The sequence below is a fragment of the Natator depressus genome, chromosome 5 (genome assembly GCF_965152275.1).
Source record: "Natator depressus isolate rNatDep1 chromosome 5, rNatDep2.hap1, whole genome shotgun sequence".
Classification (NCBI taxonomy): Eukaryota; Metazoa; Chordata; order Testudines; family Cheloniidae; genus Natator; species Natator depressus.
In genome coordinates this window covers 108,163,101-108,185,580 of record NC_134238.1, presented here as the reverse complement: position 1 = coordinate 108,185,580, position 22,480 = coordinate 108,163,101, and the positions used below count along the sequence as shown (strand labels likewise).

At 42.8% G+C, this 22,480-nt stretch overlaps 1 protein-coding gene across 4 annotated transcripts in view; it reads left to right on the top strand.

Annotated features, from left to right (window-relative positions):
* BNC2 (basonuclin zinc finger protein 2) overlaps positions 1-22,480 on the top strand; it is a 473,281-nt gene that overhangs the window by 318,369 nt on the left and 132,432 nt on the right. The gene's annotated exons all lie outside the window — the stretch shown is intronic.

Genomic DNA, 22,480 nt, shown 5'->3' with positions numbered 1-22,480 from the left:
GAAGATCAGGAGTGCAAGTTTCTCTCTTTGTGGATGACTGGCTTGTCAAGGGCTGATCCAGGGTGCAGATACTGTTAAATGTGTCTTTGATATAGTCAACATTCTGTGCTCTGAGACTGTTAGTAAATACAGAGAAATGTTTTCTCTCCCCAGTCCAGACGATAGATTTTATAGGAGCAGTACTTGACTCAACGCAAGCCAGAACTTTTCTTCTGAACTCAAGGTTTCAGACAATGTGATCAGTTGTTGTAGATCTCAAAGTTTACCCGGTCACAATAGCACAAAATGGAGGCTCAAGGGGCGTATGGCTCACTGAGCTGTCGTCATCCAGACCAGTGTTTCTCAGGTGCGGCCACCGAGGCCACATGCAGTCACCAGCAGGTTTTCCTGTGACCACGACAGCCTCCTGGGCAGAGAAGGCGAAGGGAGCAAAGTGTCCAGGGGCTCCTGGGGAGGGCTTCAGCCCCCTACCCCTACTCTTCAGCCATGGGACTCCAGGGATGGGCTTCAGTCCTCTCCACTCCGGAGGCTGTGGGGACAGGATTCAGCCCTACTTCCCCGAGGTACTCTGGAGATGGGCTTCAGCTCCCTGCCTGGCTCCAGCCATGGGGCTCTGGCTCTGGACTTCAGCTGATTGGCAAGCCTGGGATGGGGGAGAAGCAGAGCTGCGGTGCGCTTGTGGGAGGAGGCGGAGCGGAGGTAATCTGGGGCGGGGGGGCTGCAGCAAATAAGGTGGGGGGGCACAGAGGAACCACTCCCCCCCCCCAGCTCACCTCTGCCTCCTCCCCTGAGTGTGCTGCCACTGCTCTTCTTCTTCCCCCACTTCCTTCCAGGCTTCCCACGCCAAACAGCTGATTGGCGTGGCAAGCCTGGAAGGGAGGGGGCAGAAGCGGAGCAGCGGCGGCGTGCTCAGCGGAGGAGGTGGAGGTGGAGCAGAGGTGAGCTGGGGCAGGGAGTGGTTCCTCTCCCTACCCCGATATAACGCGGTCTCACCTATAAGACAGACAGATTTTTTTGGCTCCCAAGGACCGTGTTATATCAGAGTAGAGGTGTATATAGTTATGAGGCTGAAAATGTATCTTCATGGCTTAAAGCAAGCCCAGGCAAAAACTCTCCAAGAACACAGAGGCAGTTCACACCTCATCAGGGCAGATATGGGACAAACCCAGCCCTGCCTCACAGGAACAAAGGACTCTGGCCTAGGCAGCAAGAGAAGAATCTGTTAGACTCTTGAGGGAGTCACCCCCCTTCCTTTGGTCAGTTTGGAACTGCAATGAGATAATTCTCACCTGAGTCTGAAGGGAGGCGGCAAAGCCAAGGGGGAAGAAAGGACATGATAAAAGGGAGAGACATTTGCCATGCTCTCTCTCTCTCTTCAACCTACCTGTACAGACACCACACCAAGCGACTGAAGTGCTGATCAAAGTGGAGAGCCTGGCTGAAGGGCAACCAGCCAGCCTGTGGTGAGAAGCATCTAAGTTTGTAAGGACATTTAAAGTGTTAAGATCAGCTTAGAATGTGTTTTGCTTTTATTTCATGTGATTAAATCTGACTTGTTTTGATTTGACTTATAATCACTTAAAATCTGTCTTTATAGTTAATAAATCTGTTTGTTTATTCTACTTGAAGCAGTGCATTTGGTTTGAAGCATGACAGAGACTCTCTCCTTGGGATAACAGTCCTGGTGCGTATCAGTTTCTTTGTTAAATTGACAAACTCATATAAGCTTGCAGCGTCCAGTGGGCATAACTGGACACTGCAAGATGGAGGTTCCTAGGATTGTGTCTGGGACCGGAGGTATTGGCTCATGTCATTCGGTTGCACAATCCAAGGAGCAGCTTACATGCCAGAGGCTGTGTGTGAACAGCCCAAGAGTGGGGGTTCTCACAGCAGAGCATGGTAAGGCTGGCTCCCAAAGTCAAGGATTGGAGTGACTTAGCAGATCTCCGATCCAGACAACACCAGAGGGGAACGTCACAGCACTATAATACAACTGTACATTATTTTTATTATTGAGTCTGCAAATAAATGCTACATAAATAAATTACAATGATTTGGACATGTAAAGTTAATTAAGTATTGGAGGAAAATTTGTCAGTGCTGCCACCAGCAAGAGTCGGTGGCCACACTCTGAGGCCACCAAAAATTTTGTTGTGTGAGAATCCCTGAATTCTAGACTCCGTAGTGAGGACACCCTCTCATATGCTCACCTCTTTATATTGGTGGACAAATCCAGCATATGTAAGTGTTGGTGCTTGATTTGCTTGCTTGCAAGCAATGCTCATGCTAATGACAGATCCATGTACCCTGGGCTGTAGCTGAGTCCATCTGGGTTCTCTTTAGATTCAGGGGACTATGGTCTGCGGAGGACTTAGCTTTACACGTCAGTGTCACAGAGTTGAAAACTCTCAGGTTGCTATGCCAAGTATTTCTGCTGTAGATCAAGAGAAACAGTGTGTTAGTCCTCACAGACAGCGCATCTGCAATGTTCTGTCTCAACAAGCAGGGAGGAAACCACTGTTCTCCACTTTAAGAGGCAATTTTCCTTTGGGAGCTCTGTATTACCAACTTGACAAATCTAGAAGTTTCTTACCCACAGGGAGTCCAAAATAATTTGGCAGATCACCTGAGCAGATTATTTGTGTCACCTCGAGTAGTCTCTTTGTCCAGATGTAGCCAGATACATCATCCATCAGTGGGGGTTTCCCTGGGTTCCTTGACAGACATGATCTTATCACCATGGTCAGGCAGGTTCTTCTATGCTTTCCCACCAATCCCACTCATTTACAGAGTATTACTGAAAATAAAATGGGACTAGGCCACAGTCATACTCATAGCCCCGGGATGGGCCCATCAACCCTGGTTCTTTACTTTTCTGGCATTGTCAATGAAACTTCCTATTTCACTTTCATTAGACTTGGACCTAATCTCTCAAGATTGTGGTCACCTACTCCACTTGAGCCTGCAAATTCGTCATTTAATTGCATGGATGCTCCATTGCTAGATGTTAGGGACCAGTCTTGCTTGGAAGAGGTTCAAAAGGTCTTGCTAAGTAGTAGAAAGCCATCTACTAGGGCTACTTATCTCTCTAAGTGGAGATGTTTCTCCAGCTGGTTGCATCATTCAGGACTATTGCCATCTCATTCTTTGATTAAATACATACTAAATTAATTGTTGTACCTGAAACATCAAGGATTGGATGTTAGTTCTGTTAAGATACATCTAGAAGCTATTTCAGCTTTCCATCCTAAAGTGGATAATTGCTTTATTTTTTCTAATGACATGTCAGAAACCTTATTGACAGGTCTAGTCAAATTGTATCCTTAGGTGCACGATCCTGTCCCCCTGTGGGATTTAAACTTGGTGTTGTCCTGACTTCTGGGTCTCCCATTTGAGCCTTTGGCTACTTGCTGTCTGCTACATCTGTCAATGAAGGTGGCATTTTTGGTTGCCAGCACCTCTACCAGAATTGTAGAGTGCTGCACATGTTAGTGTCTGGGACTCCCTATACTGTCTTTTTTTTAAGATGTTTTATCTGCGCCCACATCTGAGGCTTGTCCCATAGGTGGTATCCTCTCTCCATGTCAACCAGCAAACTTGCTTACCTGCATTCTTCCCAAAATCAGATTTGAGTAGGGAAGAGGAATGTTTGCACATGCTGGATGTCAGCAGAGCTCTGGCATTCTACCTTGACGGAACCAAGCAGCTCTGAAGTCCTCTGACCGTTCGTGACAGTTGCAGACAGAATGAAAGAACATTCAGCCTCTATTCAGAGAATTTCTTCTCGGGTGGTCTCTTGTATATGCATGTGCTACAACCTGGCTAATGTCAGTCACCCTGCTGAGCAGAGTCCTATCTCATTCAATGAGATTGCAGTCAGCCTCTGCTGCTTTTCTAGCGCATGCTCCAATTCTGGACATTTAGCGGTAACCTGGTCCTGAGTCCATGTGTTTGCTTCCCATTATGCTGTAGCTCAAGACTCAAGAGACGATACTAGAGCTGGGCAAGTTGTCCTCCAGTCTTTCTTTAGATAAATATCTAAGTCACCAAAAGTGGGAAGAAAAGTCACCATTCTAAGAAGAAAAAATAGTAACTAACCTGTTCAGTAACAGTTGTACTTCAAGGTGTGTTGTACGTGTCCATTCCATGACCCGACCTCCTACTCCTATATATCAGAGTTCCAGCAAGAAGGCCCTGAGGGTGGCTGGGGAGGCTCTGCTCCTTATACCTGCACAATGTGGCATGTGGCAGCAGAGGACACTTGAGCTGCCCAGCTGGTACTGCTGAGGGAAAATGTTCTTGATGGCTATGCTCTGGGCACACAGACACCAAGAGTTGAATGGACATGTGCAACGCATCTTGAAGAACAATGGTTAATGAATGGGTTAGGACAGCTATAACCATTTTTACAAACACTTGCTTTCCATGAAAATAAAGTCAAAAGTCTAGTTTAAACAGAAACTTCTGTTGTGACAGTCTATTCTGTCCAATCACGGTTTATTAGAAGAGGAAATTTGCACAGTTCAGCAGTTTAAAAAAAAAAGCAGCCAACAAAAGCTAGACTAACACCCAGAAGTGCTTCCCCCTGTTTTACAAGGTCTTTTTTAATTGAAAAGGATTTACATTTATTTAAAGACATTTTTATAAATTTTGCTTTGAATACAAATCATGTCATGCAGCTTTGCCAAAATAAACTTGGCAGCTCTCTTTTTTTCTTTTTTCTTTTTTTTTAGTGTTGGCAAGTAATGAATATTAATGGAGCATCACTTCCCTGTGTTTGGCGTGCTACTTCTCCAAGTAAATACTGGATTTGAAATACCAAATTTAATGCATTCAAATTATTCAATTCAGTTTGCATTAATTGATAAAGAAATCTCCATTTCTGTTTTGTAATAACTTGAATGTGTTTGTTATGAAGGAAAAATTGCTAGCAGTTTTTAAATAAATAAGAAAACTCAGTTCCATAAGTTAACACTCTTATCAGCTTCTCGGTGCATCTTGTCCCTTCTGTATCTGTGTTTTACACTGTAAACTCCCTGAGTTAAGGGATCTCTGTTTTTTGTGTGTTTTACAGTGCCAAGCACACTGTCATTAATTACATAATAATAGGAAGATAATAGGGAGCAATGAATCAGTTTGGATAAAGTAGAACTGACCTGAACTTGATCCCCAACCTTAGACCAACCCCAAACTATTCTGGGGTTGGAAAAAAAATCTGGTTCTAAAAATGATTATCATCATACACCTCTGCACCCACTGGCTTTGTTGGAAATGGAAACACAATTAGCAATATATTGTAACAGAGTCTGTTTTTTGTGATATATCTGGCATAATTGTTGCCAGAAAGTTATAGAAATCTCACCAGAGAAGTTAATGTTGTGCAATTTGCAGCCCAATTTCCATTTGCCTCAGTTTTTAATAAGGGTAATGAGGAGCTCGGGGACAGCGGCAGGGTGGTTAATGGGAACAAGGTTATGGAAGTAGAAATTAACGCATCCAAGGTGGAAGCCAAACTCAAAAAGTTTAATGGGACCAAATCAGGGGGCCCAGATTATCTCCATCCAAGAACATTAAAGGAACTGGCTCATGAAATTGCAAGTCCAACTGCAAAATGAATCTGTAAACTCAGGGGGTCGTACCCTGTGCATGGAGAATTGCAAATATAGAACCTATATTTAAAAAAGGGGAAAAAAAAGTGATCCAGGAAACTAGAGGCCCATTAGTTTGACCTTGATTGTATGCAAAGTCTTAAAATAAATTTTGAAAGAGAGAGTAGTTAAGGACATAGATGTAAACAGTAATTGGGATAAAATACAACATGATTTTACCAAAAGTAGATTATGCCAGACCAACCTGATCTCTTTCTATGAGAAGATTACTGATTTTCTAGACAAAGGAAATTCACTAGATCTGATCTACCAGGATTTCAGTAAGGCATTTGATACAGTTCCCCATGGGAAATTATTAGTTGAATTGGAAAAGATGGGGATTAATACAAGAAGCAAAAGGTGGGTAAGGAAATGGTTAAAAAGGGAGACTACAGTGGGTCATGCTGTAAGGTGTACGGTCAGAATGGAGGGAGGTTACTAGTGGAGTTCCTCAAAAATAGGTCTTGGGACCAATCTTATTTAATATTTTCATTAATGATCTGGACACAAAAAGTGGTAGTGTGCTAATAAAATTTGTGGATGATATAAAGTTGGGGTATATTGCCAATATGGAAGAGAACCAGAATATCATACAAGAAGATCTGAATAACCTTGAAAACTGGAGTAATAGAAATGGGACGAAATTTAATAGTGCAAAGTGCAAGGTCATGAACTTAAGGAGTAACCACAAGAATTTTTTCTATAAGCTTGGGATGTATCAGTTGGAAGTTAGAGGAGAAATACCTGGGTGTATTGGTCAATCACAGGTTGACTGTGAGCTGCCAGTGTGATGTGGCCACGAAAAAGTCTAATTCAATCCTAAAATACATCAGGCAAGGTGTTTCCAGTAGAGATAGGGAAGTGTTAGTACCATTATACAAGACACTGATGACACCTCATCTGGGATACTGTGTGCAGTTCTGATCTCACTAGTTTAAGAAAGATGTGTTCAAATTGGAACGGTGCAGAGAAGGGCTACTATGACACAGAGGACTGGATAATCTACCTTATGAGAGGAGACTTCAGGAATTTGGTTTGTTTACCCTAACAAAACGAAGCCTGAGGGGAGATATGATTGCTCTCTATAAATACATCAGATGGATAAATACCAGGGAGGGATAGGAGTTATTTAAGTTAAGGGCCAGTGCTGGCACAAGAACAAATGGATATAAACTGGCCATCTGTAAGTTTAGCTTGAAATTAAGTGAAGGTTTCTAACCATCAGAGGAGTGAAGTTCTGTAACAGCTTTCAAGCGGAGTCATGGGGGCAAAAAACATAACTTGTTTCAAGACTGAGCTTGACAGGTTTATGGAGGGGATAGTATGGTGAAATTGTCTGCAATGGCATGTGGCCCATCCACGACTGCTATTAGCAAATATCTCCACAGCTGGAGATGGGACCCTAAAGGGGGAGGCCTCTGAGTTACTACAAAGAATTCCTTGTCTCTTCAGCTGTCTCGCAGGTGGGTCTTGCCCACATGCTAAGGGTCTAACTCAGGGGTGGGCAAACTACAGCCCGCGGGCCGGATCCGGCCTCTCAGGCCTTTGGATCTGGCCCACGGGATTGCCCCCTGTGATGCCGCAGGCCCCGCGCCGCTCTCAGAAGCGGACGGCACCACGTCCCTGGGGTCCGGAGTGGGGGTAGGGGAGGGGAGGGCAGAGGGTTCTGTGCATTGCCATTGCCTCCAGGCACCACCCCCCTCCCCCCCCGCAGCTTCCATTGGCCAGGAATGGGGAACCACGTCCAATAGGAGCTTCGGGGAAGGTACCTGGAGGCGTGGCAAGGGCAGCACGTGGAGCCCTGTACCTCCCCTCCCCCAGGGGCCATGCAGGGACATGGTTCCGGCCACTTCCCGGAGCAGCGCCGTGTGGGGCCAGGGCAGGCAAAACTCCCTGCCCTGATCCCCCTGCTGCACCCTACACCCCCGTGCACCCCAACTCCCTGCCCTGAGCCCCCTGCCCTGAGCTCCCTCCTGCACCCCAATCCCCTTCCCTGAGCCCGCTATACACCCCGCACCCCTCCTCTGCCCCAATCCCTTGCCCTGAGCCCGTTCCTGCACACTGCACCCCCCTCCCACACCCTTCACTCCCTCCCACACCCCAAACCCCTGCCCCGGCCCTGCATACAATTTCCCCACCCAGATGTTGCCCTCGGCCCAAAAAGTTTGCCCACCCCTGGTCTAACTGATTGCCATATTGGGGATCAGGAAGGAATTTCCCCCAGATCAGATTGGCAGTGACCCTGGTGGTTTTTTGCCTTCTTCTGCAGTGGGGGCACAGGTCACTTAATGGTTTGAACTAGAGTAAATGATTGAGTCTCTGTAATTTGAAGTCTCTAAATCAAGACATGATGACTTCAAGAATTCAGCCAGAGGTTATGGACCTATCACAGGAGTGGGTGGGTGAGGTTCCGTGGCATGCACTGTGCAGAAGGTCAGACTGGATGATCATGATAGTCTGTTTTGGTCTTAGTGTCTAGAAGTCTGTGAGGATCAGTTTAATATTCAAAGAACCTGACTAAAGATTTTGACTTGCTGTCTGGGGAGCCCTCTTCCTCTGAGTATGCTAAAAAGAGTGACCACATTTCTAAATACCTGTCCTCTTTTTGACACTTCTCTTGTGTCCATACATAAGTGTGAAAGCTTTTCTAATTTACAAGGACAGTCCATATTTTAGTATACCACAATTCAATTGGAGAAGTCATTTTCCCCCAATAATATGCAATGCAAAGTCTTGTTGCTAAAAATAAAAAAGAAATTAATTTGTCCTTCTATTTAAAATATAGATCCTTTATTGAAACATTACATAAGCAGGTTAGAGGAACTGTAGGAAGCCAGTATTTTGTCTTTAGACTGTTTTGGGGGGAAATTATTAATGTCTGGACACAACCACTATGTGTGCAAGCATGTTCTCCTTTTCCCAAAACTGTACAACCGAGTGCCTCTCTAATAGCAAAAATATGATGAATCTTAACAGGAGTTAAATGCTATCTATATCGTATTTTATAAAAATTTTCTTTGAGCCACATAAATTAAAGATGTATATCCGCTTTCCCATATAGAGACCCACTCATCCAGATCAATTTGTTTGTTTGTTTTGGCTAAATATCGACAAACCGTTTTTGGACCAAATTGTCACTTTATATGTTTCTTTTAAAAGTTTCTGCCCACTGGGCTCGCAACTCCCTCAGTGAAGTCAGACAAAACTTCCTTTAATTGGAACAATAGCAGGCTCTGGTCCATCGTTAAATTTTGCACATTTTGAGTGAATTCACTTTCTATTGGTCCAATCTGTTGTTTCTGTAAATTTGTGTATTGTATGTTTTTTTAATCTAAAGCATTCAGATATTAAACTGCATCTAAAGCAAGTTTTGTTCTTTAACTAAACTTCTGTGCATCATGGCAGGAATAATTGCAGGGCTTAGCACTAACACAACATGTGCACAAATGTACGATGCCGGATTAGAGCCTACAGACAGAGTGAGAAGAGCATTCCTGGTTGCATAGCCTGTTAGTACTTTATATACTAAGCAGCAATGGGATTACTTTAGTTGACTGCTAGACTTAGTGCCAGTGTGGCAAAAGGGACAATGACAGGAAATTCTAAATATCCTGCACAGCAATTAATATGATCACTGAGTGATATTCCTTAAGAGAAAATTGAGCCCTTACAGAAACATGGAATGTACTGAATTCATTCAGCAAATTTCTCTCCCTCTTAAAGTATTTGTGGCCTTATTTTAGAGGTGCTGAGCACCACCACCTCCCATTGAAATACCATAGTACACATATAAAATACACACCTCCAAAAGAGGGCATATTGGTCTTCCAAAATCTGTTTGGGAGCCATTTGGCCTAATTCAGCTATCACTACTGTGAATTATGCAAAAGACCCATTTTGTATTCATGGGGGTCAGAAGGGAGGGATTTAGCAGCTCTTGACCTCTCTATACTAAATAGTTGCTACAGAGAGGTTACTATGACAAAATTGTGATCATTGTTTGACAATATTCCACTACAACATATAAATAGGCAACTGTTTGATTTCATGAAAGCTTTAAACTCAGGCTACCATCCATGTGCGTCTGTAGAAATGTCAGCTTCAGTGAATGACTCTTTCCTAAAGTAGTAATAAATATATAGGTATAACACATGCGGTGATGATATCCATGTGCCACATGTGCTAAACCGTGAAGCCATGTCATAAACTCTGTTTATTTTGTGCCTTTGGTCTTCTCACCTGCCTTCACTTTGATCGCTTATCTCCACTGGAAATGCTTCTCACACTCCAAATTGCAGAGCTGCTTTCAAGCATCCACCATATAGACAAAAAAAGAGCTTGTCTCAGAAAAGTAGCTGCCCTTTCCCCCCAAATGCAGGTAATGGAAAAGTAGGTATTTAAAATCATCCTGATACAAAGTTCAAGTCAGGCAATGTTCAGTCATGATGCAGTGGTTCAGACAAGAGTAAAGTTCAACATCTCATACTGTATAGGGCTTGGCATATGTATTATAATCCATTGGATTCCTGTAGTTCCTATAGGTTTTCTATTAGCATGAATCATTTGTGTCTAGCATTGGTTCGATACTAGAACTCTAAAACTGTGACCAGCTGATATTTAGTTCTGGTAGCATCAAAAACTACTCTAGATTTGCTGTCCTTACAACTTCCTTGGGCGCTCGCTCTCTCTCTGTGTATGTGTTGTGCCCAAGTAGCTCAGAATTAAGTAATATTCATTCTTCTTGCCGTTCCTTGTTTCTATAATGCTGTATGTGATGCTTGGTGCTGTAGAGCTAGATTAGTGAAAATGACAAAGCACTGCCATGGAGTTTACAGCCGAAGGCCCAATCCTGCAAGATGCTGAGTGCCCTCAACTGCCTTTAAAATAACACTTTTCAAGTTATGATGGATACAAAGGAGCCAGGTGGATTAGAAAAGATGGAGAGGTACCATGGAAATTCTGAGATGCTTTTGTTACATAAACCCCTTGAGGTCTGATTCACCAGTCACTTCCACTGGTTTTACACCAGTCTAACTTCATTGACTTCAGTGGATTTACTTTTGTTTCACTCCAATATCGTGACAAGAAAATCTGTTCCTTTGTTCCTTTTTGTTCCTTTGTTTTCTGTTAAAGGAATGTGGGAACAGAGTCAGACAGGAAGGCAAGAGTGGTGGAATGGAGGACAGTGTTGGAAGGTTAACTGGAAAAAGCAAGTTTTGGGGAGAAATTGAAGGTGGTCAATGATTCTATCTGTTGAGCCAAACTCTTCTATCCTTGTATAAACAATGTACTATTATATACAATAGTATATGAGCATATAAAAACTGGAACAGTAGCTTTCTCATGAGGGTTAGTCTGTTCTTTACTTTCCTTACATGGGTCTCTAAGAATCAAGTGGAACTAGCCCTACATTTTATTCTTAGCATGTCAGCAAATCCAGTTGAAAAGTGGTAAGTCAGCCATTTGGTATGTCTGCATTGCAAAAAGTTGTCCCATTATCCAGAGATGCACCAGATCCAACACCCTGTACCCTGAGAAAAGGGTGCTGGTTTGCCTCTTCTCATTCTTCCCCTCGTCAGTTCCGACATCCAGAATTTCAGCAGGCTAACACCACGTCGTCTGACATCTGTCAATCCAAACTATGTACATCACACTAGGGTTCTGCACAGCTCTTCTGCCACCCTGTTAATGTTCAAAACACCTTGTAAGAGAACTGTGATTTTTACCTGAAATCTTTGTGGCAAAATCGCTGTCCTAATTATGATGTACAATAGTGACCGTAAGCTCAGAGAAAGAGCTTAAGTGTAACATCCCATATGCTTCAAATAGAGAATTGCTGACCAAGCACATGCTTCTTGCCTCAGCCAAAATAATAAATGTACAGCATACTATCATCTATTCTGTGGAACCTAAATTTGTTATAGTGAGAAATATTTTACACTTTTCAGGTGCTGACAAACACACTTCTCTTCCATCCGTGCACTGTGTAGATTTTATTTTCTCAGTAGTCACACGTATAATACCTGACACCAATGCATATATTAAGTGTAATGCCTTAAGTTATTACCTCAGGCATAGCACCACCGCTTCTCTCTCTCTCTCTTTTCCCAGTGGTGACTGCATGCCAGGGTGTGGTTCTGAGGCTGTACAGGCCAACCTAGTGCTGATCCAGTCAGCAGTGTTAATTTAAACTCTTATTCCTAACATCAACTTCTCCTATTTGGGAAGTGGACCTCAGAAGCTATGCTTTTAGCTGTGACTTCTTCTATCGGAACATGAGCAGTTTTTCTATGGCACAGGGAAGCTGCAGATCTTGCACTATTGCCTAAGTAGCACAACACGTATGTGTTGCATACAGGAGCAGGACATTTCTGGTTTCTGTATAAATACATGCCACAAGTCAGTTAATGGGTAAATTTGCAGAATTTGGCTCAAAGAGAATTAGAAAAAGATAAGATCTATAGCCAGATCAGTGGTTAAAATTTGTTGATAAACATCTGATGGTCTCTCTTGCAAGGTTTAGTGAAAGATATATTCATAAACACTGCTGTACATTGTAGAAAATGAAAATGTGTTAAATACTGAAATGCTAACTTGACTGTGTATGTGGTGCATGATCACTCAGCTATGAGCACTCAGTGTTCTTGACATTCTATTTATTTTAAATAGGGTGTATACAATTTTTCTATCTTGTGGGAGAAGTGTGCATGCATATGATTAAGTGTGCGGATAGACTAGCTGACCTGTGGAGGTCCTGTCCCACCCTACGTTTCTATTATTGTATGTGTAAAAAGTGTGGTGTGCATGTGCCTGTTTGAAATTTTCCCATTGAACATGGTGACAGTTCAATGGTGGAATGCTTGTAGGTTCAGATGCTACAGTGATGGACACTGTATACAAGCCTGAATAGATTAGGACAGATCAGTCCTGAAAACATATTTTTTAATCTTCTGAACATTTGCCTTTTATTTTGCCCTTCCTTTAATTCTACTGTTGTATGAAAAGTAGGTATTACACTACACCTGTGCATGGCAGCTGAATTAAAATACACCTTGAGCTAATCCCCTACCACACGAAGCTAGATCTATCTCTGTATGTACAAGTCAAAAGGATAGGGTACCAGACACAGCATGTATTACTTGAGCTCCACTGCACATTATATGGTATAAGTCTAAGATTAAAATAGTGCTCTTAATTATGTGCTGTAAAGATTTAATGTGACACAAATCTGAAGGTTACAACTGTTTAAATTTGGGGTTGTGGGGAAAGGAGGTTTAGAGGAGAAAACTACATTTCTGAGCTAGCACATGATACTGTCTATTGGAAGCTCTCGTTTTGTACGAAGAGCGGCAGATTTATTCTGTCACTGAAATTAAAAAGAACACCCTGATAAAGCTTGTGCTTTGGTATATAAAAGCAAATATATATATGTGTATATTTGTGTGTGTGTGTGTGTATATTTATGTTTCATGAGCGTAGCTAAAGGACACCTTCCTGTGAAATAATGCATTCCTTTAGAATTGCTGTAGATGTTCATAATTTTTTTTAAACATTCCTATTGTAATCTACATCAAAAGGGCAGCTATGGTTCTTGTGTCTGACTATACATATGCATTGTAAAATAGTGAGTCTACTGTAATTACCAGTTTGCAGAGCGAATTCCTGCAGGGTTTGTACTCTCCCCATTAGTAAAAGAGATAAGTTGAAATGTATTAAAATTTCACTGTACAACTGGGAGTTTTTGTTCACAGTAAATGTGTTAATGTTTCTTCATTGCTTGACTGTTTGTGTTTAAATTTAGGCAGCATGCCCAACAGGGACAAAATTATAGGATAAAGCTATGTATAAAAGAAAATCCTTCAGAGACAACCAATAAGGTTTCTTTTTTTTTTTTTTTTTTTTTGTAAGCAGTTACATATAATGGAGCTCTACACTGGCCATAGAGAAAAGATTTATCTATTTCAGAGTTGCTGGAATTTTTCTCCCCCTTTTTTTAAAGTTTAGAGGACTGAGCTTATGTTTATACCTAATACACCTTGGTGGAAAAACTTTCCATTGTTTTGTTTTGTTTTCTGGAAAAGATGGAAGCATATATTTCAAAATATTTATGATAAAAAGGGGATAGTAACATTTTTGGAGAATGGTGGTAAACTAATTGATCTAAAGAAGAGAGAATTTTTCTGCTTTCAATCCGGGTGCTTGCATCTTGAGTAAAAGTGTTTTTGTTTTTTTGCAACTGTCTTTGCTGTTGCATGCCTAAGGGGTCATCTTTCAATCAGTGAAGTGTTGGCCAGAGTGAAAACTGTAGGTTATGGCTCCTGGTTAATACCAATACTAAGTTACTACAGGTTATATTTTAAAAATAGATCTCAGATGGAGCTAACAGATTGCTAGTTTCATGTACAGTTCATGTTCATGTCGTCCCTTGTTTTATAAAAGGAAGTCATACGGTTTGGGAAAACTTTTATTTTTGCAACAAACTGAGGGATCGCAGATCTTGAACCCAGGGGTGGGTCCCTAAGTGGTGCCCAGTCTGTGGCTGCTGCCTGACAGCTCTCCAGAACTAGCAGGAAAGGGGGAGAGCAGAACTCTGGCCCACCGGGGGCATTGACCAGGAAGCTCCTGATTGCACCAGTTATCTGGCCCCCCCGAATGATCCAGACACACTACCTAAGTCAGAACGAGGCACAGGAAGTGAGTGAACTCCTGATCTAGTGCTGTACTGGACCCAAACTCCTGACTCTGAGTTGACCCTGGTGCTGTTCGCTGACCCCAGTTTGACCCACACCTCCAGCAGGAGCCTACACGCCCCAACCCCCTACCCCAGCCACAGCCCCCTCCTGCACCCCAAATCCCTCGTCCCTGGCCCCACCCCAGAGTCCATACCGCCAGCCAGAGCCCACACCCCCTCCCACACTCTGGAGCCCCCTCCTGTACCCTAAACCCATCATTTCTGGCCCCACCTACAGCCCGCACTCTGGCCCTCTGCCCCAGCTCGGGGCCCTCTCCTGCATCCCAACCTCTCATACCCAGCCCCACCCCTGAGCCCGCACCCCCAGCCGGAGCCCTCAGCCCCCCTCCCACACCCCAATCCTCCGCCCCAGTCCAGTGAAAGTGAGTGATGGTGGGGGAGAGCAAGCCACAGAGGGAGAGGGGATGGAGTGAGTGGGGGCGGGGGTCTCAGAGAAGAGGCAGGGCAAGGGTGTTCGGTTTTGTGCGATTAGAAAATTGGCAAGCCTAACTTCAAAAATACAGTCTTCCTGGGGAGTGAGAACAGATTAGGCAATAACCAACATATTTTCAATATAAATCTTGTTTCTGAAAGGGAATATTTGCCTGACTGAAATGGATAAAAAGGAAGAGATATACCAAAAGTCAGGCAGAATGGCCCTCCTAAAATTAGGGTTTTGCTTACTTTCCTTTGACCTAGTTACAAAGGAAAGGGGGGGGGGGAGAAGCAGTTTATTACATTTTTAAGTTCTGTTTTGTCTTGGGTACATTTGTCCAGCATCACTTTGTATGGACACTCTGAAAGGTTTATTGTTTATCTGGTCACAGGCATGTTTCTGTACATACTTGTGTGCTGGCACTTGTATTGTTTACTAGACATGCTACAGCTTTTTAAAAACAAATCAAAGCTAATCTTGAGAATGAGGGTTATTTACTTCGGATTATTTATTTAAGATCTTCTGAACTTTTACCTTATTTTGGTTAATTTGGACAAAGGCAATATCTGAAAATTGGGTTTTTGATCTGATAGACAGGAGTAACTCATAGAGACTGTAAATTGTTCATAAGGAGTTATCAAGTAAATCCTCCTTAGTTCACAGATTTTTGACCCAATAGACCAGAGGTGGGCAAACTATGGCCCATGGGCCACATCCGGCCCGCAGGACCGTCCTGCCCGGCCCCTGTGCTCCTGGCCTTGGAGGCTAGCCCCCAGCCCCTCTCCTGCTATCCCCCCTCCCCCGCAGCCACGCCACTGTGTGGGCAGCGCTCATGCGGGGCTCATGCTCTGGCACAGTTCCCAGACATGCTGCTCTGAGCGGCATGGTAAGGGGGCCAGGGGGTTGGATAAGGGGCAGGGGGTCCTGGGGGGCAGTCAGGGAGCAGGGGGCACTTGGATAGGGCAGAGGTTCTGGAGGGGGCAGTCGGGACGGGGAGCGGGGAGGGTTAGATAGGGGGTGGAGTCCTGGGGCGTGGTTAGGGGCGGGGGTCCTGGGAGGGGGCGGTCAGGGGACAAAGAACGGAGGGGGTTGGATGGGGTGGATTCTGAGGGGGGCCGGAAGTGGGAGGGGGCAGATGAGGGCAGAGGCCAGGTTTACCAGCAGAACCTTAAAAGAGAAGAGATGATGAATAAGGTATTATGAATGTACCCAGACCCAATCTGTGGTTTTCCCTTCCATACAATAACATAGTCATACAATAACATACAATAAAATAACAGTTCAATTATTCTGATTCAGGTATAGACACAGATTATGGTCAGCTCTTGAGCTGGGTGAGTGAGAGAGGCAAGATGATACAAACAGCCTTTTCATTGCCTTCCCTTGCAGAGGCCACTCACAATTATAGTTCTTGTGCTCATCTGAACTCAAGACCTGGGTGGGGTTAGTGGTGCTAGCTAGTCACCCGAAAAGAGTCCTCAGCACAGGGGAGTGCATCTGTTCCTCCTTAATGGAGGTAACAGCTCTCAGGCTTCCCATGGTCAGCCCCACCCATGTTATTAAGTATCTAATAGACACTTGCCATTATCTTAAGGTGGTGCATGATTGGGCCCTAATAGTCTACACAATGTTGGATTAATCAGTCAGTTCAGTCTTTTTAACCTTTAAGAAAAGCATCTACATTTACTAACATTCTTTCAGGCACAGGGAGTCTCATTCTTAAACTTAAATCAACCACACTCTTATTTTTAAACAAGATTTTTTAAATTAGGAACATTTGTCAGTCTTAATTTTTGCCATGCTGCCTTTGATGTGTGCAAACCTTAGGCAAGCTTACATAATATTATATCCTCGATCTTTGTACAAAATCCGACTGACATGAACAAGAGTTATGTGATAGAATCAGGGCAGAGTACAGCCTATAGAAAGTTCCTCGAAAATAACATTGTGAGCTTTTGTACAAAAGCCTACGCAATTTTCCTTGTTACAGGTCTCTGTGCATGAGCATCCAAAGTAATAATTAACAGTGGTTCCTAGAACTGAAATAACATTCCAAATGCTATTTTATGTGTTTAATTTTTTTCTTCCTTATTCCCCTTTCATTCACCAGCCTTCCCTCAAGAACAGTTGAGAGTGGTTTTGTAAAATGCTTAAAGGCTACATATTATTCCTGGAAAACCTATTTTATCCCATTAACAACTTTCTATTTTGTTTGCATCCTTCCTATCATATTGTATTAGTAACTCTTTTAATGAATGCCACAGAGAAATATAATGCTATTAGCACCTTTCAAATTGTATTAGTGAAAATAAATACAAGTAAATAACAATACTAATATAATGTGATATAAAATAGCTAATATAATACTGTTGTAGTGTATGACCCAGAACAGATTTAGGTATCTCTGAGTGATAGGGGAGTGGGAGGGATGTGAGATGACTTATGGGGCAGCACAGGTACTTAAGAACAATGAAATGCAAAGTGAATTGACACTTTGTTTTTCCTTTATGTGGCAGAGTATTGTGATAGCACTTCATGTTAAAAATGACTATCTGCCAACGTAAGTGATTTTACACAGGGCTTCCAAAGTAATCCCATTGTTTAAAATTGTCCCCTTACTGGGTGAAAGTTTGTGTATTTTTAAATAATTTTGTTTGAATTTTTACATTGACAGATGAAGTGATAATGCTTTGTGTAGTATTTTCCATTGCTGGGCTTAACAAGCCGTTAATTGATCCTCTCTATGGAAGTGATGGGTCCAGATGTTATTGTCCCTTTTTGAAGACAGGGAAATGTGGGATACAGAGAGGCTAAGTGACTTACCCAAGGCCACGCAGTAAGTCTGTGGCAGTGGCAGACTCATGATCAGAACCCAGATATCCTGACTCTCAGTTCAGTGTTTTGGCCATAAAATTGTCCATCTTTCCCCACTGTCCTTTAGTACTAGTTCAGTAAATATTATATTAAGTTATGATCCACATCTAAAGGTGATGCATGGCTTTCAATTGCTTTCATGAACCAGGAATAAGTGGTGGAAGGCACCATATTTCTGTTGAGGTACGGAAATACTTCTCCATGTGTAAATTTCTTTCTTTAGAAAACATTCATGGCCAAATTGAACAGGCTTATTGCTTTTTCTTAACTCCAAAGCATACATTGGAAACTCACTTAGATGGTAGGAAATGTCTAGCAATTTCTAGCTATCCAGCACTTGTTTTGAATGGAATGTGTTTTACTTAAATAAAGTATAATTGAGATTTTCTTGAGCCTGGACCAATGCATGTTCAGGAGATTAGACCAGTGGTTCTCAAACTTTTTTTTCGCGGACCACTTGAAAATTGCTGAGGGTCTCGGCAGATCACTTAATGATCTTTCCAAACATTGTTTGTACCATTAGCTAAATATTGTAAAGTGCTTTGGATAAAAGCGCTATATAAAAAAAACCTTAATGATAACTAAATGTTTTTTGTTCTACAAATAAAAGCACGCAACTCATATTTTAATATCAGTAGCCTTACCTTTCTAATACGATGGATGTGTCCTCTCTCCCCGGCTGTGGCAGCCTCCGAGCTGGGGCTGGGAAGGAGGGAGGTCTCGCCCACCGCAGGAGCCCCCAAGCTGAGGCTGGGGAAAGTCGCCTCTTTTTCTGGCTGCCACAGCCCTGCACATCCCAAATTCCCCTACCCCCTCTTCTGACCCCACTGGCCCCTTCCACCTACCCCCTATTCACCACAAGGCCAGCACCTCACCTTATATGTGCATCTTCTCCAGGGTCCAGGCACCTACTTTGTGAAACCATACCTGCGTGGCTCCACTGATTAAGTGGGTGGCCCATAATTCTCTTGTGTGCGGCCGCCCAGACGCGCACCTTAGAGGGAACTATCTGCAGACCACCTGAATGGAGCTCGCGGACCACTGGTGGTCCACGGACCACAATTTGAGAACCTCTGGATTAGACATTCTAAGGTACTGCAAAGCTACTTGCAGGCATGGATGAGGGGAGAACTGGAACCTCCTCCTTGTTCAATAAAAATGGAAAACAAAAACCCTCATATTTTCCTTTTTGTGATAATCGTGGACTTAAATTATCCCATTTCTTGATGCAGAGACACATACAAGGCCTGTTCTTTAGGAACTGCCTCTTCACACATGCAGTTATGCACCAACAATGAACTATGGACACATTTGCTAGTCCATAGCTATCTAGCTTATTTTTTGGAAGCATAAGCATGTGGTTAGACTTCAAAGTGCTGTCAAATGTGCCTTCAGTTCAATATGGAGACACAGTTGCATCCACAAAGTAAGAGGTGGTGTTGAAATCCAGCTCAGAATGAAACCCTTATGTGTTTTATTTTGCCCCGTGCCCAGAAGTTTCAGAGCAGTCCTTTCCTTTTGTGTAATGTAGTCATGTAGTTGGCTGTAACACTCAAGAAAAAGTGAGCCCAGGTAGTGGAAGCCTGTACGACTTGCTGATGATTGTTTCCCTGTGCGTTTTCCAACCAGGAGACCAGAAATGACAATGCTTTAGTGTTAATTTAAGACCATCTGTATCGTACTTTTGATTTTCCAGCTATTAAAACTAATATAATTTCAATGGGTTCTTTTCATTTGCACAACAAAACTGATTTTTTTTTAATGAGGCATAAATGGGAAAGGAATAAAAAAAAATCTTTATTAGAATCTCTGAAATATGGGGAGGAAGATTGATAGATGTTCTAATGGCCTACCAAGTAAGCATAGAATGTGCTCTATTCTTGTATACAAAAAAAATAAAATTACAGTAACACAGCAAAAAGTTAGGTATTGTGATACAGAGGCTTTCGCCACTGGGTCTTCAGTTCAAACCTTGCCCAAGTCATAGGGACATAGGTACAGGGTCTATGTTAAAAGAGCTGGTGGTCTAAGTCCAGGTCTTAGTGGAGAGACATCCCTGTTTCAAACTGTTATCACATTCGGCACTGGTTAGTTGCTCCTTCGTTAGCCATCTCTGCTGAGAAGTTAAGGACATAAAGACTAAACTACCCTCTCCTACAAGTCAGGGTTGTGAAACATCTGTGGGGGCATGGAGGGAAAGTTTTCGCTGCCCATGTTTTGCCTGCTTTGTGAGTAAAGGATTTTATTCTCAATGGCTGTTAATTTGAAACCTTTAAGCACTAAATTCACACATTCAATAAGAAAAAAAGGCCTTTACTGTAAGTAGATTACTTTGCTTAATTTTGAAGACAAGAAATAACAAGTAGAAACTTCAAAGTAAAGGAGCATGCCCACATAAAAATAACAAGCAATTTGCAGGAATTTGGTGTAATCTCTTTGATGTAACTCCTCAAATTGTGGTTTACATGTGTCAGTATGAGAAAAGATCTCTACATTCGTCATCAACCTGTTGTTCATAACATTGGGTGATTACTAAAGCTGGTCAGAATATTTAGTTGCAGTGATTTTCTGACCAAAAATACCCTTTCTGCAAAACTGAAATTTTCCACAGGAAAACTTCAGTTTTGTTGAAAAATTTTGATTTTATGTTGGGAAAATCAAACTGATGGGAAAATCTAAATGAGGGCTCCCCAGCTGCCTGCCTGGAAAGCTATTGTCAATTTCACTGTCTGCCTGTAACAGAAAATGAAATTGACAAAAGCTTTTGGGGAGGGTTCTGAGGCTAAGTTCTGGGTCTCCCTAGCTCTCAGCCCCTGTCCCGACCAGCTTCAACCCGAGAGATTTGGGATCCACAGCTCTCTGCCTCTGTGGTTCCTGGAGCTGGGGGAGAGGTGTAGAAGCTGGGAATTTGGGCTTTCTACCTCTTGGCCCTGGAGTGGGGTTGGAAGGCTCTTGTCAATTTTACTTTTTGCCTGCCATAAATTAAATTAACAAAAGCTTCTGTTTCTGTTCTCCCTAATTGGAATTTTCTTGAAATCCCGTCCCATGAAAAATTTCAAATTTTTGATTGGTTCAGGAAAATTTTTTCTTAATAACACAATTTTTTTTGTGGGAAGTGATTTCTACTTTCCAGCCAATTCTATTGGTTATCCTTGTAAGTTCCTGTATCTCTAGACCAACTGCTTTACATTTTTTAAAGGAAAAACACAACACTGTGAAATGGATTACACAATGACCAAGTTATTTCTTTATGAAACATTTGTTTAAAATAAGGTATTGAAGATTATTTTAAAAGGCAAAGGCAGGAAACCTATTACACGATGGAAAGAAGAGACCATTTTTATTGTGCTCTTTTTAAAAATTATTATTAAGGCTAAGGTTTTGTCATGGTTATTTTTAGTAAAGGTCATGGACAGGTCACAGGCAATAAAAAAAAATTCACGGAAGCCATGACCTGTCTATGACTTTTGCTGCTGTGGCTCCATGGTTTTCCCCACCACTGTAGTAGCTGGGAGCTGGGGGTTCCCCCTCCGCCCAAGGCAGATGGGAGCTGCAGGGTGACCATGTTTCCCAAAGAGAAAATGTGACACCCCAGCCACTTGCAGGCATCCTCCTCCCCCCTTGTGAGGCTGTGGCCCATCGCTTGAACCCTGAGGAGGGCCCCCTCAGGAGTCTGTCACCCGTCATTGGAACTTCGCAGGGGGCTTCCTGTCACTTGTCACTGCTGTCGCCTGTCGTGGGAACCCTGCCCGGGCCACGCTGGGTGTCAGTTCCAGAGTCCTGCAGCCCTGGGGCTGAAGCAGAGAATGTTGCAGAGGTCTCTGGAAGTGACTTCCATGACCTCTGTGACATAAACGTAGCCTTAATTATTATTGCTAAAGACAAATTGGTGGAAATGCATCATATTTATCCCATATTTTGACATCACTTCCCAAATTAATCTGTTTTTATTCAACGCCCCCCCCCCCCACACACACACACACTTACACACACCCTCACACTCCATAATCACTTCTCCTTTCTTTTCAGCCCCATCAAAAGCTCACTCATCCTGCCGGGGAAGTTACGCAGGTCTTTCCTGTTTTACCAAGAAACATGGAACTCGTGAATTATCATCAGGTCACACTAAAACAGAAGTCTTAGTAATAACAATAGGCTTCGGTCTTGCTAACTGAAATGCCTGTGCAGACTATAGACCAGTGTAGAGTCTCATTGATTTTAATTTAGTCTTATTCAAAGCATTTTACAAACATTGACCCAAATCATAATCATTTTATTCACATGAATAGGCCTGCCGATGTCAGTGCTTAGCTTAGCTTAGATTTCAGTGATTTCAGGTTTGTAGATACATTAGGCAGATATATGGAGCTACTCACCATCCATAAGGCAAGCAGAATTTGGCATATTTGTATATTCAGTTCCACCATACTCCTACATGGTGGCAGTGGTGGTCCCTATTTTGCAAATGAAAAAGGTGATGCAGAAAGGTCCTGTTACCCTTATGCATACTGAGTGGTATCTTACTCTGAAGCTGCAAAGACGCTACTCAGGAAGTAAGATTCTACTTGGCATGAGTAAGGGTATCAGATTCTGTCCCTAAGTGTTTTGCTAATGGTCGCAAAGGGTGTAATTGTCGAATCTGGAACTAGAATTCAGGACACACAGTGTCAACATCCATTGAATAAGCTCTTTCTCAAAAGTCTTGAGAACATTGCAGACCACCTCTAATTTTGATGGTACATCCCATTTTATCCCAAGGAGAAAATAAAGAGAAGTCAGTGTTCTTCTTCA